At 37.5% G+C, this 7740-nt stretch overlaps 1 pseudogene; it reads right to left on the bottom strand.

The window, feature by feature from the left end:
* Nucleotides 1–6902: 6902 nt before the first annotated feature.
* Nucleotides 6903–7588, bottom strand: LOC140600345 (cytochrome c oxidase subunit NDUFA4 pseudogene; annotated as a pseudogene).
* Between the last annotated feature and the right edge of the window lie 152 nt (nt 7589–7740).

The raw sequence follows: 7740 nt of genomic DNA, 5'->3' as shown, positions 1-7740 counted from the left end.
TGATCTGAGCCTAAACAAGAGTCAGAAGCTCAATCACCTTTGCCACCCAGGGACCCCTAGATCATGACAATCTTGAAAGTTAAGAATAAATGAGCTTTGGGTTTTGAACTGAAGGTTGTCTGCTTGGAATCCTTTTTATGGAAAAAAAAAATTCAGTATCTGAGACTAAAGTTTTAGAAAACAAAATGAATTAATCACGATCAAAGCAGGAAAATTATCTTCTTATGGAAATAGTCACCAAATGTGTCATTTAGCTAACTCCTGGGTGTTTCATGTGAACCAGTGGCATGGTGCTTATTTTTAAATCAACAGTAATTATTAATAGTCCACTAGGTCTAAAGCATGGTGTTAAGCTGTTAGAGAATATAAAATGTAGATCCTGCTCTTCAGGTGCTTACAATTCTAGTGAAATAGCACATAGATCCTTGGAAAAGTATGATAGTAGTTTAGGTTCAAAGGTAGATGACCTGAGCCAGCAAAAGTACCCAAATAAGTTAATTATAATGAAAATCTCAGTGGGGTTTTGAGGAAGAAGAATCACTTCAGGTTGGAATTTTCAGAGACAGTGATAACTGAACCAAATCTTGAAGGGTAGGAGGGATGTGGACAGACAGAGGTGAAGAAGAATGGGTATTTCAAGTCTTGAAATTCCTTGTTGATCTTTTTAAAGGAAGCTGGGTAATTTTTGTGGATAATCTGAGTTACCCACTATCCAGCATACTGATATCAGTTTAAAACGCTTCTCTGCCCTCCATTGTTTTTTCTTGTTCCCTGTATGGTCAGTGGATTGACATGGGATGGAGAAAGAGTCAGTGGTCAAGAAATCAAAGAGGATCAGAGAATAAAGAAAATCCTCCTGGGAAATCTGCTAGTGGTTTCGTTTAATTTTATGTCTTAACATGGATCAGTGCTGAAATAGATCCTCCTCACAACATACAATTTACAGCCAATTTAAAACCAAATGATTATCCCTCTTCTATCAAGAGTAACACATTTTAAGGGCTGTGGTCCTTATGCCTCCAAAAGTGAACCAAGGGCATGGAGAATTGTGTCAACCAGAGCCCAAGGGTATTGAAAGAGAAATTGCTCCAGCATGCCGAGAGATCAGCATCTAAAGGATGAAGATGGGAGATAATCACTTATCATTTGACAATTGCAGTAAATAGAGTCAGAAAAAAAAAATAGATCTGACACCTGGGCAATTAAATTCTTAATAAGTTAGCGATTACACTCAACTGTGCTGGATGTGTTGCAGGAAGACAATGAAGTCCATTTCTACCTAAGTTGCAGATTTTACCTCCCCTTAGGCTATTAAGTTCAAAGATGCGGCTCCCCCCCAGGAAATAAAGCGTGCTCCCTGCCTTCCAGTTCTCTACTCCATGCTGGCTGAGTTTTCATTCTAAGCACTTGCTTGAGCATTTTGGAGAATCTTCTTCTCAACAGGACGTTGGTATCTGAACAGAAAGAAAATTGTTTCTATTTCCAACTCAAAGGTGGTTGTATTTACATAAGCTCCTCTTTCATTTAAATCTGTCTTAATCCTCAAGGATTTAGTAGTTGAAATGCAAAATGCATTTTTTTAATAAATGAAACAACCATAAGAGAAAACAAACAGTACAGAGAAAGAATTTTAACAAACCACCTTTCTTTTTTTATTATTATTATTTTTATGTTGTCTTGCTTAAAAGCCATTGGGTTTCAAGATAGTTGTTTGTATTTTCCCAATAAAAGGTTGAAATAAAAATGTATATGTATATACATATGAAATGGTGGAGTGAGGTCATTATTTCATCTGAAAGCACAATGTAATCATTTTAATCTTGCTTTTAACCCATCTTTAAGGTAATTCTGCAAAATTCTATCTTGAGTTTGATAGCTGAGTTGAAAGGCAGCTGGTCTACTTTATCACTCCAACAGTGACATTAAAATACGGTTAATTATTAGCTCTTAGGATTACAAAAGCATGGCCAATGTAGATATTTCCCCCCTAGAGTAATGTGCAAGAATTTATTCTGTGGCATGAATGGCTTAGTTGAGAGTTCTTAAAAATTTCTTCCCTTGTGAGGTGCTAATTGCGAGAGTTCCGTTCTGCACTAAAGGACCTGCCAGCAGAGCAGAGACATGGCAAAAGCTCCTGGTTTGCATTCATTTCTATACTTGTTTTTCCATTTAATCACACTCTAATTTCACTTTCGGCACTGTTGTAGAAAGGCATTTTGTTTTTTTACAAACAAAAATACTTAACCTCTAAAGATGCTTTTCTGTTTTTTTTTTTTTTTTTTTTAAATTTCTTATTCATTTATGATAGTCACAGAGAGAGAGAGAGAGAGAGGCAGAGACACAGGCAGAGGGAGAAGCAGGCTCCATGCACCGGGATCCTGATGTGGGATTCGATCCCGGGTCTCCAGGATCGCGCCCTGGGCCAAAGGCAGGCGCCAAACCGCTGCGCCACCCGGGGATCCCGCTTTTAAAAAAAAATAAAGGCAAAGGTTTCTTTTAGCTTTAAAACCGTTCTATTGATTGTAATTTTATTGATTTCTTTTCAGATTATCACTATGATCCTTATTGGCATATACTTTTCCCCTTATCATAATTGTTTCTTTTGTGCGTGAGATGCTGTGTTTAAGTATTTCTACGATACTTGCATGTAATACTAGAAGAAGGTAGTAGGGTAATATGACATCTTTCCAGTTAGGATAAGCAGAACTGTCCACTAATCAGCGCTACTGGCAATACCAAGACTAAAGCCACTAAGAAGCTTGAAATTATTTTTCTTTGATATTTCTTATTACAAGCTAAATAAAGGATATGTAAAGGACTCAAAATTGCATAGTAGACTTTCTTTTTCATGTAAAAAAGAAATCAAGCCTATATAATTTTCCAGTAGATTAGTCTGGTACCTTAGCAATGGAGCAAGTGATTTCCTTCTATAACTAAGTGCAGTGTATGTAGTGAAGAGAAGTGACATTTATTTTTCACCTACTGGGTTGTCAACAGCCTATATAAACATTATCTAATTTAATCCTCTATGGTAAGCATTATAGACCTTATGAAAACTCAGGATGGCTAACACTGTCAATACAACCCATAAAAAAGTACCGGTCACCTATTAGGTGACACTAATAGGAAAATACCTCAAAGCCTACACACTCCTGCTGAGTCAGTAACCTTTGTAGTCATCAGTCAATATTCAGAAATTAAAACATGGATAGGTTTCCAGTTTTGTTAAAGTTGTTTAAAAGCCATAAAGGTCATAGGTTCTTGTTCCAGTTTCTTCCTTCCAACCTACTTCTGTTGCTTTTTGTCTTTCATAGCCCACTTTTTAAATTTGTATACCAAAAGGCTATCTTCTGTTAGATTTGTGTCTGATCAACATTCCTTGAGAAATATTGTGACTGGTTTAATCAAGGTCTTGTTAAAAAATTAAAAAAATAAAAGTTTAGAAGGAAACTAATTAAAATGTACTATTAAATATATTACCATAGGTCAGCCCTGGTGGCTCAGCGATTTAGCGCCGTTTTCAGTCCAGGGCGTGATCCTGGAGACCCGGGATCGAGTCCCAGGTCAGGCTCCCTGCATGGAGCCTGCTCCTCCCTCTGCCTGTGTCTCTGCCTCTCTCTCTCTGTGTCTTCCACGAATAAATAAAATCTTAAAAAATATATATATATATATGTATATATACTATAGGACCCAGAAGGCTGCTGCTTTTAAAATAAATCAGATTCAATGTTATTAAAAAAAATCCACTATTCTTTCAATAATTTATCCCGTATACATACTTGTGTGTATGTGTGTGTGTGAAATAGCCTACTTATAAAAATAGCACAGCATCTTTATAGTAGTAGAAGATTGGAAAGAACAAAAAAGTTGGTCAACCAGTGACTGACTACATAAAACTGATTTTTCCATATCCATTTAATGGAATACTCCACAGCTGTTCGAATGAATGCGGCAGCTCTATAGGTATCAATATAGTTCTAACATACTGAGGGAGAAAAACCAAAGTGCAGAACAGTGTACTTAGTGTAATTTATGTACAAAAAGAGGAAGATAAATAGTACATATATACTTAGGTTATGCATTAAATGTTTCTCTATTATAGACAAGGAGACAAAAATAGGTTTTAGGTAGGTAGGAGTTCGGTAAGTCCAAGAAGTTTCTTTTCACAAGAGTGAGCCTTCACTCAAGGGGGAAAAAAAAAAAAGCCTCTTACAGTACATCTATGGGTTTGTATTTTTTTTCTTCCTGGAAGTTTAGGCGTACTCCACCACCCAGGGACCTGCTCAAAACCCCCTTTTTCCAAGCATTTATCCATGGGAGAAGGGGCTTTTAGTTTTCATTTAATGCCATTTCACTGATTTTCTGACAAGCACCTATTAATTTTGTATAAAATATGATTTAACTGGTAGTAGGATCATAGGCACTCCCCATTCTGTATGCTTTCTTATAATTAAAAATGTTTTTAAAAAAAATTTGAAAAAGCTGTTGCAGGCTTTCTCTGTTGTTTAGTAAACATCACCAGGGGCATGATCTGCAGAGGCCAATTCTCTCCTAAGGTTTATTTAACTCAGATCGTTACCTTTTCTGGAAAATTTTTGAATGCAGCTTTATTGGTTTAATATGTAATGTCTTTTGCCCTGTAATTCACCCATGTGTCATCTCCTCAAGTTCTAGGTCTGGGCTTTTTACAAATTATCGTGCTTCTTAAGGGCACGATTTCCTGGGCCTGGACTGTCCACTAAGAGAGGAGTCCATAAAGTGCTTTGTTCTCTTAGTTAAGGTGGCAGAAGGGAGTAGCATACAGAAGCGGCATACAGAGGTGATCACCTTCACAATGTGAAGATGTGGTTTATGTATACAATGGAATATTACTCAGCTATTAGAAATGACAAATACCCACCATTTGCTTCAACGTGGATGGAACTGGAGGGTATTATGCTGAGTGAAGTAAGTCAGTCGGAGAAGGACAAACATTATATGTTCTCATTCATTTGGGGAATATAAATAATAGTGAAAGGGAATATAAGGGAAGGGAGAAGAAATGTGTGGGAAATATCAGAAAGGGAGACAGAACGTAAAGACTGCTAACTCTGGGAAACGAACTAGGGGTGGTAGAAGGGGAGGAGGGCGGGGGGTGGGAGTGAATGGGTGACGGGCACTGGGGGTTATTCTGTATGTTAGTAAATTGAACACCAATAAAAAATAAATTAAAAAAAATAGTTGGGATAAAAAAAAAAAAAAAAAAGAAGACTCAAACACAAAGCGGTGCTTCAAATCACAGTTGGGGAGAAACTTTCTACAAGTAATCTATCAGAGCTCTCCAAAGCCGTATTACTGTTTCATTTAAGTGATCCCTGATTTTACAAAGTTGTTGAAGTTAATGTGCAGAATCAAATAACAGGCCAATTTATACGCATGGATGACAAAACAGAGGTGGACACATCATTGAGTTAATTTTGTTTCTATGTCTTCCAGTTCTGTCATGTGTTCTAGCTATTACAACTTTTGTACATTCTTCCTTCACATGACATTTAAAAAACGAACCTTATTTTTACCTTCATGTTTCCACTTAATTGCTCTTTTAAAGACACATTTCTGACTTTTCTTCTTTTCTGGCTTATTCACCAAGTGGACTGAAGGTAATGATAAAAGAAGCTAACAGGGAAGAGATAGACTGTTCCTTCTTCCTCCTCAGCCTGCTGGTCTCCCTCTACTCCTTCTTGGTAGTTTTTTTTTTTTTTTTTTTTTTTTTTTAAGATGTTATTTATTCATGAGAGACACAGCGAGAGGAAGAGACACAGGCAGGGGGAGCAGCAGGCTCCCTGTGGGGAGCCTGATGTGGGATCCCGACCTGAGCCAGAGGCAGAGGCTCAATCACTGAGCCACCCCGGTGTCCCCTCTTGGCAGGTTTTTAACTCAAGGAGAAGCTGGCAAAGAAATGTTTGCAGAGTCGCAGACCCAGTGTCATAAGCAAGGGTATAGACGGATGTGTTTGGAACTGAGAAAGAATGATTTAGTAACTGGTACACATTCATACATTCATACTTCCTTTATAGAAAATTTTAAAAATTGATTCATATGGAATTTTGTTTTTATGCACTGATTAATAACCGTTCTATAACCACTTTTCACTCACTAGCTTCTTTTTTCTGTATCTGAAATATGAAATGTATAGACAGTTTTATGTTACAAATCCAACCAAGTATTTAAACACCCATGACGAGCACTAGATTAGACCCTGAGAGATTTAGGATATTGAGTGTCTACTATGTACAATGAATTAAGTACAAAAATGAAAAGATAGAGGTCTCTTCTCATGAATTGTGGGAAAAAAAAGACTGATTTTTTTGAACAACACTGTTTCTAGTAATAAGCTTAGATTGAGAACATTCCCCTTAGCATACATTTCTGTGGCATTTACCAGTTATGAAATGTAAATTATTCCTTATCTGCTACAGGATAATACATCAAGGGAAGATTTATTACCTTTTCCTTCCATCATGAAAAATGATTCTTCTAATTTTATCCAATGGCATTAAACTGTTAACAGTTATTTCTGCAACTTAACAGATAATGTTAAAATCAAATTACCCAGAGTGCATGAACTAACCTTTAAGATGTTAAAAAAATGTATTTAATAGCCTAATGTAAGTAATGTTTAAAAATATATTCCAGAGTAGATTGATTCATTATCACAAGGTGGATTTTCCTATCCTATTTAAATATTAGAGGGGTGCCTGGGTGGCTCAGTCAGTAAAACGTCTGACACTTGATTTTGGCTCAGGCCTGATCTCAGGGTCGTGAGCCTAAGCCCCACGACGGGCTTTGCACTAGGCATGGCACCTGTTTCTCGAGGTTCTCTCCCTCTCTTTCCTCCTGTTCTTAAAAAAAGAAGAGATTGGTTTTTTTTTTTTCAAGTTTCAGATATTTATTATTCAGTGTAAACCCCAACACAATACACCAACATGACTTCGTGCATTTAGAGGGGATATATTTCCTGGATAAGTGGAAAATTGTGCGGATGGCTTCTGGAAGACCTTTATTCTAGGCAGCTTTATAGTGAACATTTCATTTAGAAGTCTGGGCCTTCTTTCTCCAGTTTGCTGTAATCTACATTCACTGAGTAGAACTTGTATTGATCATTGGACCCAGTTTGTTCAAAGGTTCTGGGTTATTCTTCCTATCCCAACTAACATCTGGATTGAACAATGCCAAGTGCAACACATACAGTGATGCTCCAGTACCTCCTGCCCCAATAAATATGAAGAGAGGGATCAAGCTCGGATGCTTCTTGGCCTGACGGATGATCTGGCATAACATGGTTGCGGTGAGGTCTCCTGTGCAGGAGAAGGAAAAACCGAGTTGCTGCCAAGACCTGGAACTAAGTAATGCCTCAGATAGGTTTTTCTTTGTAACATTTTCTATCTTTACTACCTTTCTCGTCTTTAAAAAAAAAAAAAAAATCACAATCCCAAGCTGGGAAACATGCAAGTTTGTTTTCTGAATAGAATTGAAATGTTAGGGCAGCCCAGATGGCTCAGTGGTTTAGCGCCGCCGTTGGCCCAGGGTGTGATCCTGGAGACCCAGGATCGAATCCTGCCTTGGGCTCCCTGCATGGAGCCTGCTTCTCCCTCTGCCTATGTCTCTGCCTCTCTCTCTCCCTGTGCCTCTCATGAATAAATAAATAAAATCTTAAAAAAAAAAAATGAAATGTTAGCTGGAAATTAGAGCCTGAGTCAT

This window comes from Canis lupus, chromosome 11 (genome assembly GCF_048164855.1).
Source record: "Canis lupus baileyi chromosome 11, mCanLup2.hap1, whole genome shotgun sequence".
NCBI lineage: Eukaryota > Metazoa > Chordata > Mammalia > Carnivora > Canidae > Canis > Canis lupus.
This window is presented reverse-complemented; position numbering and strand designations above follow the sequence as displayed.